Source organism: Hippocampus zosterae, chromosome 20, assembly GCF_025434085.1.
Source record: "Hippocampus zosterae strain Florida chromosome 20, ASM2543408v3, whole genome shotgun sequence".
Lineage (NCBI taxonomy): Eukaryota > Metazoa > Chordata > Actinopteri > Syngnathiformes > Syngnathidae > Hippocampus > Hippocampus zosterae.
This window is the reverse complement of record NC_067470.1, coordinates 9,835,526-9,858,978: the sequence shown is the minus strand read 5'-3', so window position 1 is coordinate 9,858,978 and position 23,453 is coordinate 9,835,526. Positions and strand designations below refer to the sequence as shown.

Here is a 23,453-nt window from a genome sequence, read left to right as displayed (position 1 = left end):
GGCGCTAATGCCGCAGACAAAGGCGTGGAACAATTTATTAGCGAAGAATTCAAGTCCAGGGCTCAATCAAAGGCCTCGACGTTCAACCCTGCCAGACTTGGGGCTTTCGTTTGTTGTTATAAGTAAATAATCACGCTTAAAAGATATGGCAAACATGGGGCTCAAGTACCCTCCCGCATTCTTCCAACTGTCATCAGAATGGATTTCAGTGTGTGCTTTTATTTTCAACAGCGGAGCGTGTTTGTTTTTACCGTTTTTTTAAAGGACTTTTTATTTAACTTTCTTCGCCCCGTGGCTCTCTTAACGTGATCTGTGGTATTTCTCAAAAGACAACTCACCTTGACGTGTAGAGAGCTGATGACTTAAGTCACCCCCCCCCAAAAAAAGGAAGAGTAGGTTGGAATGGAAAATGATGCTTCTACAAATGCCTCAATACTTGAGTTGAATGAAATAATTTATGACGGCAGACCCTATAATCTGATTGGATCTCCTCATATCACTTCTAAGAATGAATGGTGTCTGAATGAGTGTGAATGTTGTATACTGTGTATGAACGGGGCAAAACATTCGGCACACCAGTTGGGTCTCTCACTCATCTCTGACAGTGTGTCACTCAACATGAGTGTGATGTAAGCAGAATGATCTATTTTTTAATTGCATAAAAAAACATAATGATATTTACTAATGTATTAGCTTTACAATATAACTTTAAGTTCGGCTACTAGTCTCTAAATAGCAGAATGGTTTAGGTCAAACAAAGTAGTCTGCAGAATCAGCTCAAAGCCCAGATGTCAAAGCAAACACGGTGAAGCAGCATTTAGCCGTTATGCTGCACACGAAAGCAATGAGCTGCCAACAGGAGTGAAGTCCATCCCCTGTGTGAATGCTTGAAATCAAGTTTATAACTAAGCTACCCGTGGCTGGCTTTTTAGAAGAGTTTGAATTCATCGGAATGTATTTTTTGTGAACCTTTCGGTCGCAACTTGTACACACACGTAGAGAATCCTCATTATCATCCACTCTGATGTAGTGCACCGTTGTCAGGCGAGTCCTCGTACCGAGATATAGATGAGAGACGGCAGCCCGTAATGGCTCATGAACAATTATGTCAGCCAGAGAGATGACCAGGCGAGCAATCGGTAAATTCAATTATTTTATGACTTGACCGATAATGCCTCCCCTAACATGACTTTAATCGCTCACGTGAAGTCCCCTGTGGTCCTCGTGGGATGACTCCGGCCTGCGTCTATAAAAGAAGCGCGTCGTCATTAGAGCACGTCGGCTGCTTTTCAGGGAGATGGAGCTCCAAATGATTAGACGTGTCCTTTTGTAAATGAAATACAAATCACCCTGCATCCTTTTGGCTTTGACTTCATTTACTAAGTGCTACATTACCTCATACTTTTGGACCTAACAATGGATTTCCCATAAATCTGCGGCCGGTTGAAATGATGGAGCGGCTCACATATCACAAAATGTGCCAGCGCTTATTAGCACTTGAGAACTTATTGATCCGTCGTCGTGATTAAGATAAGTCGGGGATGGGGGGGGGGGGGGGGGGACGGTGGCGATGCAGGGGATGGAAGGGGGGGTGACTTAATTAGGTCTGGTTTGTGCTGACTGCTGCCAGACCCGACGCTGCGTGAGTGTCCCCTATGCCAGGAGTGACTCAATCTGCTCCCCCACCCCACCCCCACCGTCCAGAGCAGTGCATCAGCACCACACTGTCGGCAAAAAGCTCAAAATCACCTCACCCACCCCAATTTGACACACGCTCCACATTGCACTTGGTTGGATTGATTAGCAAACAAGTTTTCGGCAGGAGAAATAGTACAAACTCAAATTGTCCGTCACTAGTCCCAACTGTAGGTACTCTACTGTAATAGTCCATTCCCAGGTCAAACAGCTGACTTCGAAACCTGGATTTGATGGACAGGATTTGATGTGGCAATGCATCCATCCATCTATCCCTTTTCTGAACCGCTTTATCCTCCAAAAGGTTCGCAGGAGCCTATCCCCCAGCTATCTTCGGGCAGTAGGTGGGAGACACCCTGAACCGGTTGCCAGTCAATCGCAGGGCACACAGAGACGAACAACCATCCACGCTCACACTCACACCGAGGGACAATTTAGAGTGTTCAATTAGCCAGCCATGCATCTTTTGGGAATGTGGGAGGAAACCGGAATACCAGGAGAAAACCCACGCAGGTACGGCGAGAACATGCAAACTCCACACTAGAAGGCCGGAGCCATAATCCGGTACCTCTGCACTGTGAGGTCGATGCGCTAACTACTCGGCCACCAGTCTACGTGGCAATGCACGAAAAATAATTACTGACATAATAACATGTATATCAGCGGCAAACTGTACATGCACTAATTGCTATAGACAGATGCGCAGCTGCACAATATATTTAAAAAAAATAGTCATTGCGATAATGGCCCATGCAATATGCATATCGTAAGGACATGCGATAAATTAAAACCTGTCAAGAGAAGAACAGTCTCGAGGGGATAAGGTGTCCACTGTAGTAACCGCTGTCCATGAAAGGGTTACGCAATTGGATACAAAAACATTGCGCCACCTTCTGTTGCCGCATAGAAAATTTGATTTATTTCATTGGATAATTAAAATATAAATGAAATATTGCAATATCTCATCTAAAAGTAATGTTAACATATTATAACATTTAACACGCATTTCGCAGTTTTTGCCCTATACATAAGTGAACATGAACAGCAGCGAGAATAGTCAGTGGCATTGTATGTCACAAAATATACTTGTATTAATTTTTTTCAAAGCCTCTTTAAACTGTAGGCCAGGGGTGTCAAACTCATTTCTGTCACAGGCCACGTTTTAGTTTCCCTTGGAGGGCTGTTATGATGGAAACCATATAAAGAGGTCAAAAGTAACAATTTATTCGACTCTTGTATCAGTTGCTGTAATGACGGGTTTGGCAACAAGAAAATGCTTACATTGTCTCTCTTATTTATTACATATAAGAATTTGAATTTTGCTCCAGATTTTAGCAAGCATCATGTAAATTGACACGTTTGATTTGGTTTCGCGGGCCACATAAAATGATGTGTCGGGCCATATCTAGCCCCCAGGGCCTTAGGTTTGACACCAACACTGTAGGCAGTTGCGAATTAAAAGAAAATACGATACTTTGTGTAGATGTGAATATAAAACAAAAGCTGCATACAAAGGCAGTGGCATCCTCTGTGATGACTTCACATAGAACAACAATAGCACCCATACATTCATTATATCATTTATGGTTGTTAATTTGAACAAATGGTAAAAAGCCCTTTCCGATTAAGATTGTGAGCAGCTCAAAGAGCCTACGCATCCGGAATGTCCCCTATGGGTCAAAAGTGACCGCGGATTTGGATCAAGGGGTCACGAGGCAAAAATGTTGGGAAGCGATGTATTTCATTTTAGCAGCGAGACACTTCTGACATGAGCGCATTGCGGTCTGCGATGGACGCACTACTTTGCCGGGGCGCCCTTGATGGCGACCATCTTTCTTTCTCCGTAATGGACAATAATTGAGCCGAATCCATCAGCATTGCTCGAAATAGGCCCGACATAATGGCCGTAAATTGTAGGCCACCCACCCGCAGTGCAACTTCCTTTTAATCCCTCGCAATTCCGACTTCATGTTGCTTCCGCAACAATGCGCCGAACATGAATCCAATCATACCTTTTAAGCTCCTACTGGCAGCACGGAAAAAAGAAAAAAAAAAGATTTAGTTACACAAGCACATATGTTCTGAATGAAATGACAAACTTATCTCATTGTACATCGACAATGGATATAAAAAGTGTACACACCCCTGCTCAAATGCCACCTTTCTTGTGATATAAAACGACGACCAAGAGAAATCATGGCAAAACCTTTTCAACCATTAACCCTTTCAGGGACAGCGGCAACTACAGTGGACATCTTATGTTATCAGGTTACAGGGTGCATGAATGGGTTAATGTGACCTATAGTCAGTAAAATTCACTTTTCACAATGGGTCGCAGTGCGTGCTGATGCCTATATCACATAGGCGGGGTACACCCTGACCCGGTTGCCTGCCAATCACAGGGCACGCTTCGTCAAACAATCATTCGCACTCACAATCACACCTAGGAACAATTTAGAATGATTCGTTTACCTACCATGCATGTTTTTGGAATGCGGGAGGAAACCAGAGTACCCGGAGAAAACCCACGCGGGCACGGGGAGAACATGCAAACTCCACACAGGAAGGCCGGAGGCGAAATTGAACCCTGCACCTCTGCAACGTGAGGCCGACGTGCGAACCAGCGCCGCTCAAGAACATATCAGATAACCATAATAATTACAGAACATATAAATCAGACATACATCAAACCCCCTACCATTTATTTATGTCAAAATGGTCCCCCCTGTAATGAGAAGTTGCTGCAAACGTGGCTTTTTTTTTATGTCCCGCGGCGCATCATCATTTTGTTAACTGTAAGCTTGAGCTTACTGATGTTTAATTGTCAACCGCTTAATTACATCGCCACACATCAAGGCGACGACAGACGAGTATGGGAAAAGTTGACTTTTACACGACAAGGTTGAAATCAACACGCAAGATGGAAGACGTAGCCGAAATGACACGTTGTCACTTGCGACTGACCATGTTGATTTTTTTTTTTCTTTTGACCCTTTGGGGTCACTATAAAGCACATCTATGTAATGACGATCATGAACATTAAACTATTTATCACAGGAGCAAAACTTTCAATATTTTGTGGAATTGCCCAATCTAAAAAGTTATTTGTTGCCTTGAATTTTTTTTTCCACTGTAGCTCTCATCACTTGCCCGATCTAAATCTTGACCCAATGTCGAATGCATCGTGGAATTTGCCGATATTATTTTCATAACATTATGACTATTCTCATAAAAACATGGCATTTTGTGCGTGTGTGTGTGTGTGTGTATTTTGACACTAGAACGAAACCCCCCAAAAAGTCTCACGGTGAAACACAGGCTGCCTCAGCTGTGGAAGCCAACATATCACACAAGCAGCAAACTATTTGCCCGCCTTTGAACTGTCACTTGTCCCCCTACCACCACCTCCCCCCCCCCCCCCCCAAAAAAAAAGGCAAACAAGATGGCGTGTTAGCAGACACCTCGAAGGTCATACAAGGTGGGAACATTTTCAAGGAAGCTCGCCCTGACCACGCACACACAATTATTGGCGCCCTGGCTGTACTGTACCGTACTGTACACGCAAGCACACGCATGTCTTCAAAAGGAGATTAAAAAAAAAAAAGCAAAATACAGACACATCAAGCCTCGGCATGGGCTTTAAAGCTTAATTATAGCTGTTGGCGCGCTGAGAGACACATCACACAACCTAGTGATTAATAAACAAACGCCACGTCCCATAAAGGCCCCCCGACAAGTCACTGCTCATCGCCCACCACTCCACAGTTGGGTGAATCAAAGTGTATCAAATACAAAATCAAGTTGCAAAGCCCCCTCGCACCGCACTTGTCCTGCACTGGACGAGCTCCAGCTGTCCGGGTTGGATGAGAGCATCTCGCCGAGCTTTCATCTTCTAGTGGGCAGGCCCGAGATCACTCGGCAGCGTCGTCCTCGCCGCCGTTTAGTAAACAGGCACACCTTTGAGATGAAGTTACTTACTACTGCAGCGCGGTTGATGAATGAAGGGACATATTAGATAACAACATCCCCTACGCCCCCCGCTCCCCTCCGGCCAGACAGAACGTAAGACAACACTTAGAAGAAGCTGGTTAGATAGGGGACAGCAACACCAATAAAAACTAATGATATTATTAAAGAAAAATAAAAATACCGTATTTTCCGCACTTTAAGGAATATAAGGCGCACCTTCAATGGTCTATTTAAAACATTTTTCATATGCAGGGCGCACCGCATATAAGGCACATAGAATAGAAGCTACAATAGTGGCTGTTGTTGCATCATGGATCCACTAGATGGTGCTACGCTAAAGGGAAAACAACACAATACAATAAATGCTTTATTTATGTAGCGGTTTCACAACCGCTGCAGCTGTAACAAAGCGCTTTACAATTTTATTTTTATTTTTAATATATTTAATTTTTATTTAAAATACTACGGCCATAATATCAGAATATTGATCCATGTATAAACCACATCAGATGATAAAACAATGCTTTTAGGTGCGCCTTATATTGCGGAAAATATGGTAATTATTATTATAATTATGAATTATTATTATTATGCAAGCGTTAAGGGTAATAAAAAATTAAAATGAAGATTTTTTTTATTATAGCGGGAAAAAAAAATCTGAATTTGATACGAATAGGAAATCCCTTAATTTAATTAAGGAACAAAGGTGCTAATAAAAGGCAGCACGTTGGTCGTATGGTCGTGGATCAGCCACATTAGCATGCTAGCATTGGCACAGACCGTTCGCGGCACTTATTATGCGCACATAAGCGCATGTTGTTAGCTATCTGCATATTGTAGAGTCACTTAATGCTGGAGCAATTGTTTCTCCTTGCTAAGCAACATAAGGCGGTGAAGAATTTATGTTCAATTTTGTCTGCTTTCCTTTGACGTGACAAAGTATGATTCTTTTTTATGGCCAAAGTCCAAATTATGGGAGCGAGACTCTTTATGCTTTGCAAATAATATAAAAATATGAAATGACGGTGATAATATTAATATTGTAATGACAAGAATATTTTAATACAACCAGGATTTTTTTGGGGGGGGGGGGTTCTATTTCTTTGAGGAAATATCAACATATAATAAAAATACAATTATAAAAAGACAATGCACATTTTTAAGAGTAATGTTGACATGGCACCAAAAAGAAGTGATATCATTCTGCGGGGGGGGGGGGGGGGGGGGGGAACAAATATTAGAGGCACATGGGGCATTTTTTAGTCAACGCTGAGCCTGATTGGATGGGAACACATGCCAATCATTATAACAGCACTTCTGATTGGTCGGATGCAGGTCATCGCATAGAGCCATATAGTGGGAATCCCGAATGATCCAGTTGCACATCACAGCGCCAAATTCATGGCTCAATGCTCTGTATTCATTTAAAAAATTTTCGACATCCACCTCGGAACACATGATGATGTTTGTTCAGTCATACTTTTGGTAATTCTTAAACCCGCTCCTCACTTTTAAGCCGCTTTGGCCAAACAAATGTGCTTGAGCTTTAAATCCTTCCACTCAAACAAGTTGCTATTGTTTGCCGGGTTCTTCCCACTTGTGCTCTCGCGCCGCTCGCATGAGCTCCAGAAAGATCGGTTCCCCCCCCCCAAAAAAAGGTGCCACCGCTAGCATGGCAGAGTCCAGAATAAACCGCAGCGGCGCCGACATTAAACAGATGACAGATTGTGGAGCACAATTTATTGTGTCAGAAATGAACCCTTTCAGGGATGGCGGTTACTACAGTGGATAGCTTATCATGTTTTCAGGTTACAGCGTGGATGAAAGGGTTAAAAAAACAAAAACAACTTCTGCAGGCAATTTTTGGCATTGTTGTGACAGCACGATATAAATAAAGATTGTCTCGGATTATATTGTACTTAACTAATTCACTCCCAAATACGTTATTAAACGTCTTTTCAGACTTGGTCCAGAATTGGCTGGTACTGAATGAGTTAAATGCTTTGGAAAATCAGGGTACACATTTTTTATTTGTATTTTTTTAAAAAATATTTGGTGAAACAGTTGAAATAAATAAATAAATGTGCTATTTTGAGAAAAAATGTCATTAAAATAACTGGGGTGAAGTTTTCCTTTTACGAGACGTATGGTGAAATATGAGAAAAAATTATGGAACAGGACTGAAAAATGCTGAACAGAAAGAAGATTCTGGGGGAAGTACAATTATAGATTGGGTGGTTTATTTTATAGAAAAAAAAGTGACAATATTACAATATTACAAGGAAATAAAGTCGCATAGGACCCCCCCCCCCCCCACCCCCCACCCCCATCACACGAAAAAAATAATAAATACAGTATAATGGCTGTTTGGACTTGGACCACAAAAGCATTAAACGTTTGGTGGCCGCCATGGCAGTCGGAGAAACTCATTGTCATACAAAACAACAAAATAGAGTTAGCCGACAATATTTCTTAACTGCTCAATTGTGATTTGTGCTTCTTTTTCTCCGAATGTATTATCGAAACGTGACAACATCCCCAAGTGGCCGTCGTCATCGTGAGAGCTGCCGATGCGGCTTTAAATGAGCGTGTCTTCGTCACTTAGCTAATGATGAGCGAATACACAGATGCAATAATAGTCATTTTGCCATCAAGCCGTCAGCGGTCAATCAAGTTGTGCTGAGGTCTTTCCTTAAACACAGCCAGGACTGTAATTTTCATTTATTTATTATTTATTTATTTTCAAAACAAATAAAAAGACAGAAAAGGAACCCCCCCACCCCCCTAAATACAGTATCATGATATCAAATGGCCGATCAATGGAAGCTGGGGCGGCAGCCATCTTGTCTCTCACGGTGTTATTAAATGGCATAATCAAAGACGGTGTGAATGAGTCTGTCTGTCGTCGACGCACTTTGAAATGGTTTAGTTTAAGTATGGGCATGTGTGCGTGTATTCTCTATTTTTAGTGCGATAGATGACCTTCTGGCACATCTATTTGTGTGATGCTTTGATTTTGAATGAAAATAGCAGGAAAAAAAAGTCTTTCATTCAATAAAATTATATCTTCAAAGTTTCTATGAAGTCTGCTTGTCAGAAAGTTGAAGACGAAAGTAGTTGGGGGAGTAGGGGGGATAGGTTGCTGTGGAAACAAGGGGGGGTCTGCGCGACAGATGGGCCTGGGCAAACTGGACCCGTTGACCTTTCAACTCCACTGTCAGGCTTTCCCGGTCCTCTCTATAAGGCAAACATGCCAAGCAAATTCCAAGGAGATTATGGCGGCCATTGGGACAACGCAGGAAAGAAACGCTAGGTGGCTAACTAACATCCTTTAGAACCTTGTTTTGTGAGCATTTGTTCTTTAAAAGTTGTGTCACTTTTGTCATTATAAGCGATGGGAAAGCAATGCTACGTGGCTAACTAGCCAGTTAGCTCGCTTTCGAACCTTGCTTTGCTAACGCCCACAAGACATGTCACTTTTGTAATATTACAGCCGAGTTTCAACTGGGAAAGAGATACGAGATGGCAAGCTATCTTGTTCGCACAGCAAGGATCTTTGTAACACTCAATTATGTAAATTACTTTTGAGATATGAAAGGAAAGTTTAAGTAATTGCTGTAAACGGTGTGAATCCAAATGGAGATTTTTTTTTTTTTTACTTTTTCCACACCAAGTACGAACTTTGTGTGCGATTTTGAAGAGTATTCAGCCTAGCTACAGATGACCAATAATAGTTTTGGATTTTTCTTAATAGTTCATTTTTATATAACTTTTTAAAATGCAGATAATTTTTATTCATTTTTAGAGGAAGTGTGTTAATTTGTATCGTTTTTGTAGATGATCAGCAACTGTTTATTTGTGGAGTATTTGTCAAGTGCAAAATAAAAAATCTTAAATAAAAAAGGCCCAAAGTATGATGTAACACCCGTTTTACCTTCCTTCCTTCTGTTCAGATGTACACCAATGACGAAATTGATACTTTTAAAGAACCCGGAAAGGTCTTGTACAATACACGAAAACAATTTAATATATTATTTGTTACATTTGTTTTATCAATATTAGTGAACATAAATGTATTTTGTTTGCTGTTGCTTTCTTTTTAAATGTATTTTTATTTTTTATTTTATTTCGTTAACGAAATATCTTCAACTTTCAATTGAAGTCATTTCTGTATTTTTGTTTCTTTTTTAATAATGACAGAATATGACTGGGAAAATATGTGACATGACCAGTTTTCATGGTCTTGTTCGCTTTATCATTCCAGCAGTCTAGTCGTTATGTCATTATTTTAATGGCCAATGGAGAGGAGCTAATGTACTCTACCTAGTTAACAGGTAGTCGCGTAAAAAGGTGAAAAGAGAATCTGAGAGCTGATTCTGTGGGCATATGTTGCTGCGCCTGCTTTTTGATTGAAGTGTTAAATTTTATAACAAAAATGTTTAATGTTTTTCATGAATTATGCATGTAATGACAGAGTTGTCTGTCTGCACGTGGGACTGCAACTTGTGGCAGAATAAGAGGAGAGCAGTAATTTGGAAAATGATCACTTGTGATAGCCCACAGCTATACTTTTCTTTTTTCATACTCAAACATATTTTCAGGTACAGGCACAGGCACAGGCAGAGCCCCGCCCCCTGCACAGTGTTTGCGAGTTCCTGTCGGCAAGTCGACTGCTTCCTGTATGACAATTTTCATTTTGGACGAATCATATCAGACCTGATGTTTGATGGTCCTTTGGTGAAGATTATGAATGTTTTTCTTTGGGTGGGGGTGAGGGCTCTTTTTTTTTTTTAATCGCCACAAAGTTCCAGGGTATGATAGTTTTGGATTTGTCGTGATAGTTTTTAGTGAGTTTTGACTTCTTTTTTTAAGTCAGTATGTTATTACTTTCTAGAGTTTTCTTATTTTACTGAGGTTTATATTTTTAACAGTTGGTTTTTTCAAAAATACTTTTTTTCTTTCATTTTTATTAGTATTAGTTTTCGTTTTTTAATAGCCTTGGTGTGTTTTGGAAGAGATTCTGCCTCGCTACTGATGACCAGGTTGTGATAGTTTTTTATCTTCGTTTTGTCTTGAGTTTTTTTTTAATTGAGTTAGTTTTAATTTTTTTAGAGCAATGTATTTTTTTCAAAAATGCTTCATTTTAGTTTAGATATTAGTTTGTGTGAGTTTTAGTTTTTTTAATGTTGATTATTTGTTGAGTGAAAATTAAAAAAAGGTAAGTAAATATTCTGTAATTAAATTATTTCAAGAAAATGAAACTACAATTCACAAACTGTTTGACCTTCCTTCTTCGATATGGACACACACAAAAAAAATTCTAATGAACACTGCAAGCTCATGTATGGTACTGACAGACATGAAAATAAAGAACATTTTCATTCTAATTGTAGTTACTTTTTCAATACGCAAGATTTGGCATTAGTATTTTTTGTTTTTCCAAAAGCATTTTCTTTTTAATTTATTTCGTTGCGCTTCAATATACGTTTACTCCAAAGATCAGTTATTTTTTTCTCTTGAAAACATGCAATGAAAACGACTAGTTTTTAATTTGCTCATCGAATCCATATTTTTCACGCAGACAGATGGCCCGGGGGTCATCGTTTTTGAAGGTGCACACACTTACTCGCGCCTCACAATGCTGATTAACAGAACATTTCCCTTTTGTGGAAATCGCACAAAGAGCGACCCTCGGCTCCCCTGCGGCCGAATCGGCGCCCATTCATGGTTTTCCCATGTTGCAATTTACTCACTGAATTAGGCCGGCGGCCGAGAAAAGTGTCTCGGGGCCCAATTATCATGTGGCAAGGAGGTGGCGAGGTGTGTGTCGTGGGGAGGGGGGGCCATGAGATATTTAAGGCTTTTCACCAGCCCTGCCTTGTTTCTCCTTGAGAGACTCATGTGTTTTGGTGCACAAAAGGAGGATCTTCAGAGATATGCCAAGAGTCTGGAGAGCGTGTTTGCCGAACCCATGAAGAGAGCCCTTTAGCGGCCCGGCGGGACAATGGTGCATGGGCACCGGCCGCGCTCTACTTTGTCCGCGCCAAGCATTTCACACGCACCCGGGGCAACACGGAGCGCAAACATTAGGATTTGGGGGCCCGGGGGTGGGGGAGAGTCTTGAAAAGGCCCCTTTTTCATCTTTGTCGCCCAATCGGTGACCATGCTGTCTTATGTTTGCAAGCGCTCGCCTCATTTATTCTGACTTAGAGCATCCGCTTTGGTTGCTTTGCTGATGATTTTCTTTTTTTCGTCAAATCATCTTCAATTCAAAGGGAAAGAAGAGATCCCGGGTGTCATCGTATCAGATAACATGCAGTATCACGTTCTCATTTTCGAGTAATTAATAAAAGTGAAAATAAATTCTGACATATCCTTTATTTCCTCCCTCAAAAGATTATTATTTTAATTAACATAGGATTTTTATCGTTTTTTGAAGACCATGACTTTTCCCATTAAAATAAACTAAATAAATTATTAGAAAATAAATGCATAAATAAAAAGAACCAAGATAAAACCCAAGTTACTAGGGAAAAAGTATATTCTAGAAAACAGATCCAACTTTTTTCATGAAATATTTTTGAGAGGACGAATGCCTTTTTTCAAGAAAAAAGAAAAAAAACTTTTTTTCACAATTTTTGTAATTATTTATTGTTTTTCGCCATCAAAACAGAAAAATTCTAAAAATAGATTAGAACTTCTCAGAATATTGTGATTGTTTTTCATAATGAAAATTCCTTTTTTCAAAAGAAAACTTTCAACCTTTTTTCAAAGGTTTTCTGGGGAACCGATTAGATTTTTATTTATTCAAAATAATGAAGATATCTCATAAAGATGTAAATTCGAGGTTTGCTGTCTGATTTTTATTTCCAAAATAAATATATTTTCAAAAAAAATTAAGGAGTTAAAATAACATGTTTTTTTCATCTTAAAATTAAAAAACAACATTTTTATCTCTGGGAAATGACTACATTATTAAAATTAACTTTTTGTTGGTACCAAAAATCCAAATAATTGTCTTCATTCCTATTCAAGTGAGAAATCTTAAAAAAAAAAATTGAATAAAATAAAAAAAATTAAAGTTGGGATTTCTTTGTTTTGGAAAAATGTGGGATTTTTTAAAAGTAGTAACAATTAGAATGTTTTTCCTTCAGTTTTTTTTCTCAAAAAATTTAAAATAATTTCTGGTTCAGATTATTAATTAAAAAGAAAGAGGGGTTTTTTTGGGGTTGTCGTTGCTGAAAACGGCAGCGGGTGAGCGGTGCCTTTGGCCATTGACACACATTCAATTTTTGCAGTGAGCGTGATCGCAACAACATGCATCAATCACGGGACCATCATAAAAACTTTGTTATGGCGCTGATAAGAGCACCGACCGACTCCGTGTTAAATATTAAACTCCCGGGCTGAAAACATTCCTCGTAGCTGCCGCTCCAGCCGACCTGCAGAATGTCACGCCAACTTTCTGAAACTCTACTTTCCTGACAGAGAGGCATTCTGGAAAATCCCTTTGAGACACCCTGGCTAAATGAGTGCTACCATGTTTAGCACAAATACCGCTCGATATGCGAAACATGATATGCCGCGGTATCTGAAACGAAGATAAAAGCAGTCAATATAAACACAAGAGAGCAAGGCTGGGGTGTTGTAATTAAGACGTGATGTGACACTCAATGTGTGTGTGTAATCCGAAAGTGAGGATGCAGATTAATGCCACGATGATGTGTTCCGCTGCTGAGGAGCAAAACAGGAGGGAGGGAGGAGGGAGGAAGTCTGACTCCCCCCCCTCCCCTCCCCCAGGCCCCAAGTAGGAAAGAGGCGGGATTTTCATACTCTTCTTAATGTTCACATTATTTGAGGATTAAGTGTTGAATAAGAAGTGTCAAAATAATTAGAAAAAAGAAATTTGCCAGATTAAAAAAAAATTAAACATGAAAAAAATAAAACAGTATTTTTACTTTAGTCTCAGAAAATATAATGTTACTCTATCGATAGAATATTCTTCTAAGATTTTTTTCTCTAAAAAAAACAAAAAAAATAACTTTTTGTGGAAAACCTTTTACTCAACATCCACATTTTATCTGGGGGAAAAAAACTAACTCAACTGCAATTTTCCCAAGAATGTGCTTGAAAATAAATAAATGGAAGAAAAATAAAATTTACCAAATACACACAAAACCACACAAAACACATGCGATATAAAATTAACACCTTTTTTGCATACAAAAAAATCCTCCTTGAGATTTATGCCTTTACCTTCCTAAAACAACTCTCCCAAAAATTGCCAAAGACTTGTTTTAACCCTTTGAGGGATAGCGGTTACTTCAGTGGACACCTTATCATGTTGTGAGGATACACATTATCATTATAGGTGCATGAAAGGGTTTTAAAAAAATAATAGATTTAATAAATAAATTTAATAAATAAAAGATTCATCAATCAGAAACGACAAGTGAAAATCTGACCTTTTAATGAAAAAGCAATGAGCATTGTAGTTTTATTTTCATACTGTTCTCACCAATTGAGTGCAATGGCCTTGCACAAAAAAAAAAAAAAAAAAAAAGACATAAAGCAAAAGTAATTGGGATCTCTTTTGTATCAAAATCCTCCAAAGAGCTCCTCAGCCCATGATTTCATTATCGCTGCGACTTACTTACACTAATCCTCTCCGAGTGGCGCTTGTTGGAAGCGTCCACAAAAAAAAAAAAAAGCCCGAGTGTCAGTGGGAGCGTCAAATATTGCCCAAAAGTTGAGATGTTGTGGAATGTGTTTGGGGATGATCCCTAGACGCTCTAGACTGTTTTGATTTCCCACTTGAGGGAGAAGGTGAAGAGTAATCCCCCGAGGATTCCCTCCTCTCCATGGTCTTTAGCCGCCATAAGCCACCATTCAACAGGCCCGACCCGACATGGGCTCCATACAAGTGGACGGTATTAGCCGATGATCGGCCGAGGGGGAGCCGGGCTTAATCTGCCCCGGTGGCTAAAGGGGGTCCCGGACGTGGCGCATTGTCCCGTCCTTGGGGCGCACTGAAGGACAGAATTCTTAATTAGTCAATTACCTCTTGGACAATGACGTGAATCCTCGCTAAGCTTCCTTTCGCCATTTTTCGGAGCCAAGAAATGGCAACGGTTTCTCATGCTGCTATTTTCTTATGCTAATAATGCTAATGTTGTCATAGAGTGGCTAGCAGGCGCTGCCTTATGTTTTTCTGTCTGGTGGTTTTTTTCTTTCTATTTATTTTTTTGGGAACATTTGATTGATTGATGTGCTTTTCATTGCTCTATATAAAAGACACTAATATTGTTTGCATCCTCAGCTTCTAATACGAGAGGTATGAGAAGCGATCCAAAGTCTGCCTGTAAAAAGATATTGTTACAAAATAAATTAGTCAATACGTCACTTATGGTACTTTCATATGATGATGCTAATGTCTTGATTGAATGGCTGCCATACATCTGATGATTTTCATCAACATTAACATTATGGTTGGTGTTGTTCATCCATGACACCTTTTTTAAGCTAGCACGGTGAAGGGCAACTTTGCCTCACGTTAGTAACATAATATTAGCATTTCGTTTTTTTTTTTTCTTTTGATGACTTCATAAGGATGAAGCGTAGTTTTATCCAAAGCGAGCACTCATTGGGGATAGTTTTGAACGCCTCTAACTTCCTAAATGTTGCTTATTTTTTTCCCAAATAGCTAGCAAAAAAAAAATCATCAGTAGATCGCACGTTAGCATAACGTTTGCATTTCGGTTATTTATTCAGATGGATTCACATAACTATGAGGATAGAAGTATATCTTTATCCATCACCTGTATTTAACTGGGATGGGCTCTAAAACTCTTAGATCGTCTTTGACATCTCAATTTTTTTTAAACTTAGCCTTTAGTTTGGGGTTTTTATCAGCTAACGCCAAGCAGAGTGAACGGGTCTTGCATTAGTAACATAACGTTTGTATTTTGTGTCATGATAAAATGCTGTTATTTTACAGCTAATAAAAGGATTTTTTTTTACCTTAGAACAAATAAAAGGTCATCCTTGAGAGTTTTCAGTTTCTTTAGACACTTTCACATCCTAAAATGTGGTATCACTATAAGTTCAGGCATAACATTAACATTTCGGGTGGTTTTTGACAGCTTCAACGAATTACGTGAATTTCGTCTAAAATTTGTTTTTATTTTTTTTTAGGATGGATGCAGTTGACTATGCAGATGGCCACATAAAGTCCCTTTATCCTTTTTATGCTAGCTACTTCAACTTCTCCGGATCGCATGAAACCAAAATGACCTTTTGAAAGAGTGGCACTATACAGACATACAAGTACTCTATATATACATATATTCATTCATTCATTCATCTTCCGAACTGCTTGATCCTCACTAGGTTCGCGGTGGGTGCTGGAGCCTATCCCAGCTGTCTCTGGGCAGTAGGCGGGGGACACCCTGGATCGGTTGCCAGCCAATCACAGGGCACACAGAGACGAACAACCATCCACGCTCACACTCACACCTAGGGACAATTTAGAGTGTTCAATCAGCCTGCCACGCATGTTTTTGGAATGTGGGAGGAAACCGGAGCACCCGGAGAAAACCCTGGGAGAACATGCAAACTCCACACAGGGAGGCCGGAGCTGGAATCGAACCCAGTACCTCTGCACTGTGAAGCCGACGTGCTAACCACTGGACTACCGGGCCGCCCATTCTATATATATATATATATATATATATATATATATATATATATATATACATATACATACACACACACACACACACACACACACACACACACACACACACACACACACACACACACACACACGTTTTTTAAGTGACATGGCCAGTATGGCGTCAAACCTCTGTTGTACTTTGTATAAGCATCATCATGAAGCATCTGAAGCCATGCGTGTGGGATCGGTGACCTGACTCAGCGACAATTATCTACCTGGCTGGTGAGGCCTGGCATTGAGTCCGCGAGAGATCAGAGGAGGGAGGCTCCTCGCCCAAGATCCCAGGTATTAGCGCCGTGTCTGAATTAACAGGATGCGCATGCTTCGCCCGACATGTCACGTCTTAGCCGCGCTTGGCTGCAAATTCTTCCGTGAAGGCCCCTTTTCTGCTCGTTTCGCAAGCTCCCAATGAGGCCTTAAGCCCTCCGCCGCAAGATGAATGCTGAGTGCTAAATTAATTTCAGGCATTTTCTTTTGTGCGCTGACAAAAAAAAAAAAAAAAGAGAGAGAGAGAGAGAAACAAGCAGGTTGCTCGGCGGCTTCCGCGGCTGATGACAGACGCGTGTTTGCCCAGGTGTCAGGCCTCCTCGCTCTACAGACAGCGCAGGGTTTGTCCGTGTCCCCCTACAAAAAAGTGCCTTATTTGTACACAGCGCCTTCATTCAGAGTGGCTGGGAAAAGAATTCCTTAAAAAGTAATCGGACAGGGGACTAAATAGCGGCGCCCCTTGTTGAAATGTTGAAACATGCCCCCCTGCCTTCAAGTGCAATAAAAGGGAAAAGATGCATTCAATAGAAAACCAAAAGGAAGATCTGTACTTCACTGCCTTTTCATCAGGCACACCTGCACTATTTCACCACCGCCAACAGAAGAACTGCAAAGAGTGATAGAAGGGCCTCGTAAATTGCGAATAAGTTGACTGTTACAATTTTTATGCCATGATTCCTTTTCACAAAAGACTGAAGATCATTATGTGGCAATTGAGTGTCCCCTTTCGCTAAACTGTTGATCGCATTTCGGATGGCCGTGATGAATGAGTCCTGGAAAAACGGCAACAAATGACCTCGGTTCACTGTTTGCCAAGACGGCAATGATGTTTCCAAAACTAGGCTAACAGTTTGAGAAGTCAGTCACATTGTAAAAAGCCTGACAAAAAGAATAGAAAATAGCCACATATGACATGGGCTGGCTCACTATTTGCCAACTTGATATGACCGTCCTCATTATTTGTTACGTACGGCTGCTCACGACTTCATAAATTGCAATCAAGACTTAAGAACAAGTGTTTCAAAGTTCATGGTTATGACATGATGAATTAGTGGGCTCACTCTTGTCACCATTCTAATATACTCGTTTACATACATTGTCGCTCATTACGTGTCAACAATCAGTCGATAAGATGTTCTAAAAGTATTCATACAGACGTTATTACTTCATGACAGATGAGCTCACTATTTGGCAAGTCAATTAGAATGTCATCAGATTGTGCAAGTGTATCTCACATTGCACCCCGTGATTGTCGTCTTTACAGAAATCACCGTTGTTGGTTTTAGCTAGCTAGCTAGCTGCGATAGATTTGTTTCGGGGGTGGGGGGGCGAAATAAGCAATAAACGTAGGTGCCTTGACGTTGAAGTTGTCACTGTTTGGTTTGAGTTAATGTGTGTGTGTGTGTGTGTGTTCTGCGTGTGTGTGTGTGTGTGTGTGTGTGTGTGTGTGTGGGTGCGTGCGTGCGTTAGGCCGCTTGTTATGTCTGCATTTAGAGCACTGGGCTGAGTGATGGCTGCACAGCTGGCAGGTACAAAAGTGTCCACGTCCATAAACTCCATCCGGCATTTTTTCTTTTTTTGGGCAACTTGTGGCGAATTGAAGCGCAATGGAGTTGACTGCCATAAAGTGATGCGGCAGTCTGCGTGGTTGGTCGATTCTGGCAAAAATCACCCAGCCTTTGCCTGCTTGTGATATCAGTGAAATAAATAATGGTAGCCAGGATGCTAACGCTATGCTACTAATTCCTAAGGTACTGAAATCTTGCAAAACGACAACGTACCTTACTTTGGAGTCAGCTGGTCCGCCCTCAAATGTCTCCAGTTGGTTCCGCTTCACTGGAGCATGTCAGAAATATGGACTTGCCAAGTCTCACGTCTCAGAGTTTGTATAAAACTGGGGAGGAAGCAAAGAGAGGGTGATGCTGGTGGTGTGTATGGTGAACATAAAATGACCATAATTGTTTTTCTAGATGAGTATGAACTTGTGAATTTGTCTGTGGCAGGAAATGCATGAAAACCACATCTTTATTCCCTAGACGACGTGACCAGGGTTGACGGCCTCGTACCTCGCCTGCCTCGCCAACCTGGAGGGAGTGTCGGGGCTTGGGAACAAAACAGCTCGGAGGCGGTCATGTGCTCACACGCTAACATGCCTGCAAGTTTATATTTGCCTCTTTTGAGTTGATATAAGGAATCCCAAAGTATAAGACGACGGGAGAAATCGAGCGACTTGAAAGAGTTCCGGGACAAAAAAAGGGGCAAGCAGGGCGAGGAGGAGGGTGGAGGTATTTTGGGATTGTTTTTTCCACCGGCTGGGAAATGAATCGGAATCCTACGCCACCTAATTTGGCGGCTGTGTCTTTTTTTTTTTTTAAACCTTTGCGCACGTTTTGTTTTTCTAAGCCGCCAACACAACAGAGTGCGCCCGGGCCGTCAGCACCTTAAGCAAGTAAAAGCGTTTGCCTTTTATGAGCTAAATCCACCACGTATTTGCTTTGCCACAAAAGGGAAAAAGGACTTTTTAAAACAAGTGTGTGTGCAGGAGGACATGAAAGAGCAGCGAAAATGAATTGAATGTTGTTGTTTTTCCCACTGAAGAGAAGGAAGAAGAAGAAGGAAGAGAGGAGGGCTGATGGGATCTGAAGGCCTCGTTTTCCCACAAGCCTCGGCACAGGTGATTCATCACAGTGCTCTGTCAAAGGAGCTTTCCACAACATGAGGCGAACAATGACGCTGTGATTGCAAGCACGGCAGAGCCCTCGATTGAAAGATATCAGCAATACATTTGCATCCACACACGAGAGAGGGAAAATGAGGAGAAGGAGGCGAGAGATCTGAATGGAGCAAAAGTATTTCACGGGAGCGGTTGGAGGGGGAAGAGCGTTCGGATTTGCTGCAACCGTTCTTGCATCATTTTCTAGTACAGCAGTCCAGGAACCAACACGTGTCTTTCGGGGGAAATGACCTTTACACGACTTTCTGATTTGATTGCATGGATTCTGAACTACGGGTATAAAAATTACAAAAACAATACGTAGAATAAATTTCTTTTGTGTAGTATATTATATTCCTATGTGCATTTATTTATTTTTAAAAAAGGAAAAAATATTGAGTAATATTGAATTAATGAAATTTTTGTTACAATAATGACAGAACTTAGAAGGGCCTCGGGATTGAACCCTGAGGACCACCAATACGTAAAATTATCTGCGCAGACGATTTCTGCATTTAGAAGTGAGTTGCTGTCTGTTACACAAATCCAGCTAATCAAGAAAAGGGGTTTGATATGCATTATGTGAATTCAGAACAAATGTTTCCCTTGAATCGTACATTCGACTCCATGTTTCTTTTCCTCTCCGTTTTAAAGCATTACCTCTAATGCTATTTACACTGAGGGATGGGAACTAGCATTACCTGCCATCAATATCAGTACTTTAAGCATGTAAAACACAGCAGCCTGTCATTGAGGGACTCTCTAAGTGCTGGTGACAACAACTAATAATATAGTCCAAGCCGACTCTCACTTCTTGCAAAAAGCACCATGTCATTACACGTTGGGACAAAAATAAGTTTCATTCATAACATGGACAATGAAAAGCACATGAACCGTAAAACTAAAATCAAGTCCCATGCTGGGTCAAAAGCCTAAGAATAAAAATGACTTTTAAAGATGGGGAATGAGGGGTCTTACAGCGAGTGTTCATAAAGTCTGGGTAAATGGTAGAACACACATACTTTTGTGGCGTTACGACCATCCTTCTCGTCCACTTCAGAGTAGCAAATTGATTTGATCTTCTGATGGAGCCATCTTCGTTCTGCAGAGGAAAAAGAATGTGAAGAAGTAAAATCTCCTATGTACCCGGACATTGTGGGCACCCCGTATATTAGGGGCGTGCATCTCTTCAATAAAATATCATTTAATATTTTTCGATACACAAGGTGCAATATGATTCCAGGACGGTTCATTTTTAAATTGCAATGATTGGATTAGGTTTGATTCAGTGGGATTACGATCTTATTTATAAACACACACAAGTGATAAAAGGTTCTACAATAAACACAAATATTTAAAATAACGTAATGATAAAAGCTCATGAGTCACACGTAAATAGTTGCCAAGTACAACGGCATCTTAATTAAAGCGTGAACCACATATTGCTTCATGTCCTTGTGCAACCATAAACACTCAGTCAATCAAACACTACCCATGTAATACACTGTCAGATAAAATCTAATAAAACAAGTCAATAGGGATCTCATCGGGTCGGTCACGGGACTGCGTTTTTCGTGTAATTACATGGCTGCCAAATATGTAATTAGTAAAGATGATTGACGTGTGTCATAATGGGACTATTTTTTTTTAAGGGGGGGGGCATGTGAGGACACGTCGGGTGTTATGAAAACACAGGCTTTCCTTGTGACAACAACGGGTCCCGACGACAACATTGGCAACCTCCCGTGATTTCCCACCCCACTGCCAAAAGAAAAAGCACAACATTCATTATTGAGCGTGTTCCACAGGAAGCCAGATGTGTGATACGGAGGATGGAGACCAAGACGCTCTGTAATTGCTTCTTTCCTGCAGCCTGGAGGAAAAAAAAAAGAAGAAACGCTCATTGGGAGTGTAAAGCAAAATGATGGAGAAAAAAAAATCCAAATTAGTGCCACATTCACAAGTTGTGAAAGGCGGCTGAATGTCAACAATGGAGACTGAGCTGCTGAATTATCCCAAATGTGTGTGTGCGTGGGTGTAGGTGTGTGTGTGTGTGTGTGTGTGTGATGCGCATGTGCAGGTTTTGAAGCGATGATGTAATATCAAAATGTTTTTTTTCTCAGGATGAGCTTTATATCATTGTGAGTGAGGAAGCGAGTTTGTGAACCAGCAAAGAGACAGTCACATAAGACATTTTCTTTTTTGTTTTGGATTTTTTTTGGGGGGGGGGGGGGGTAAATCGTGGTCCGGGGGCCACGAGTTCTTCAACTGTCATTCAAAATGTCACCTGTACACGTCATGATTCGATTTTATGGTCACAGGGTTCCTCCTAAATACAAATATTCATGAATACTAGCAAGGCCAATGATAATAGGTCAAAAACGAAAACCATCAACATAGCAATCTACAATTTTATTTCTAACAATTAAATAGAATGTAACAAATTAAGGATTTCGTGCATCATGATTTCACGCAATAATTCATTGGGCATTTTCTGTCTGATATGTGAATCTAAGTCACTAGGGGGCAGTATTACATGGACAGACACAACAATGAAACGCAGAAGAAGAATGTCATAAAACTGCGGTGATATTCGTTTTTTTGGGGGGGCAAAGAATATATTGCTATGAATTCTGTTGTATGCGCCGTCTGCATGTGTGGCTGCCGTTTAAGTTCAAATATAAGTAAGATTTATCAGTAACATAACACTGATGCTAGTTTTGTGAGCCTGCCATGGCATTGTGTGTTAGCATCGAGCTAGTGGACTTTCATAATCCTATCAATTTTATGTTTTTCAGTAAACTGAAAAAAAGTTTTTTATCATTATTGGAAACGTTTCAATGAGTGATCTGTTCATACAATTTAGTTTGATTTTAAAAATCTCCACCAATAACGTTTCATTAATTGGCTCAACACAATCGCATGGTTCTCATGAGGTGGCCATTACGACTAGTTAGCACGAATGAATTATTGGCATTTTGTGACATTGAATGAAAGTTTTGAAATGAAATATTGCACTCTGAGCTAACAACATCACTTTTCAAAACATATAATGTGCTAAAAAGGCCTGCGTTTTCAAAATGATCATTTGTGTGATAGCTTGGCAGGGGCCTCTTCATGGCTGACTCGACTTTGCTGCAAAAAACAAATTAATAATAATAATAATAATTTGTCTAACCGTGTGCACGAGACCTCCTGTAATTGAGCCGCTCCCCTCGTGGAAGAGTACATCAAAAGATGACCGATTACAATTTAAGATCAAAATCAAGCAGTGATGATCATAAGATCCACAAAGTTCGGAAACACAAATTCACTGGCAGGAAACTCCAGTCAACACACGTGGTTGTTTTCTTAACCATTCAATTAACTGATACTTTTACAAGAGTGGTAGGCTGGTTGGTAGTCATTTGTAGTTAGTTTAATTTGTCGGCTGATTGGTTGGTTGATAGTTCAATAAATTGATTTGGAAGTCAGTAGTTTGTTTGGTAAATTGGTAGGTTGTATGTTTGATTGGCCGGTTGATAGATTTTAAGGCGAGCCAAAAAATAATTGTGTGGTTTCCTGCAGGCATGGAAGGCATCGCCGCAAATCGTCAACATGTCTGGACTTTGCGCTTGCGAGTGCATCAATCGTAAAAAGTGGAACCGCTTCGACACGCGGACGAGCCGCCAGGCTGCCACCACACCACTCCAAGCACACGCTCATAATTATTACGCTTTTTTTTGTCGTCATGACGATCTGAGATCGACGAGAAGAAACCACATGTGAGCGAGGCAGCATGGACGCCAAGTGTCATGTTTACCTTCATTAAACAGGCGGCAATCCCCCAACAATCACGCAGACAGCCACTCCTCACCTTGCAATTAAACTTGACTTACTTTCTTCTCAGGAAAGCAGCCATCCACAAGAATAATCATGATAAGAACCATTCATTTGATAAAAGTTCCCCTCTCCTTGCAAGTGTGCGTCAACGTGCTAGTTTTACACATGCCGGACAAATCATTAGGTACACCGCTAAAAAAGCATATCACAAATTTTAAACAAATTATTAACATGCTCACTTTTGGCTGGTTG

The 23,453-nt window shown here is 40.6% G+C and overlaps 1 protein-coding gene across 1 annotated transcript in view; it reads right to left on the bottom strand.

Annotated features, from left to right (window-relative positions):
• Positions 1–23,453, bottom strand: part of rnf32 (ring finger protein 32) — an 87,420-nt gene that overhangs the window by 41,133 nt on the left and 22,834 nt on the right. Inside the window, exons 3-4 of the transcript XR_007960274.1 lie at positions 20,402–20,481; positions 18,448–18,560 (exon numbers count right to left, since the gene is read on the bottom strand). The gene's annotated coding sequence lies outside the window, so the exon portion shown is untranslated. The remainder of the gene's footprint in view (positions 1–18,447; positions 18,561–20,401; positions 20,482–23,453) is intronic.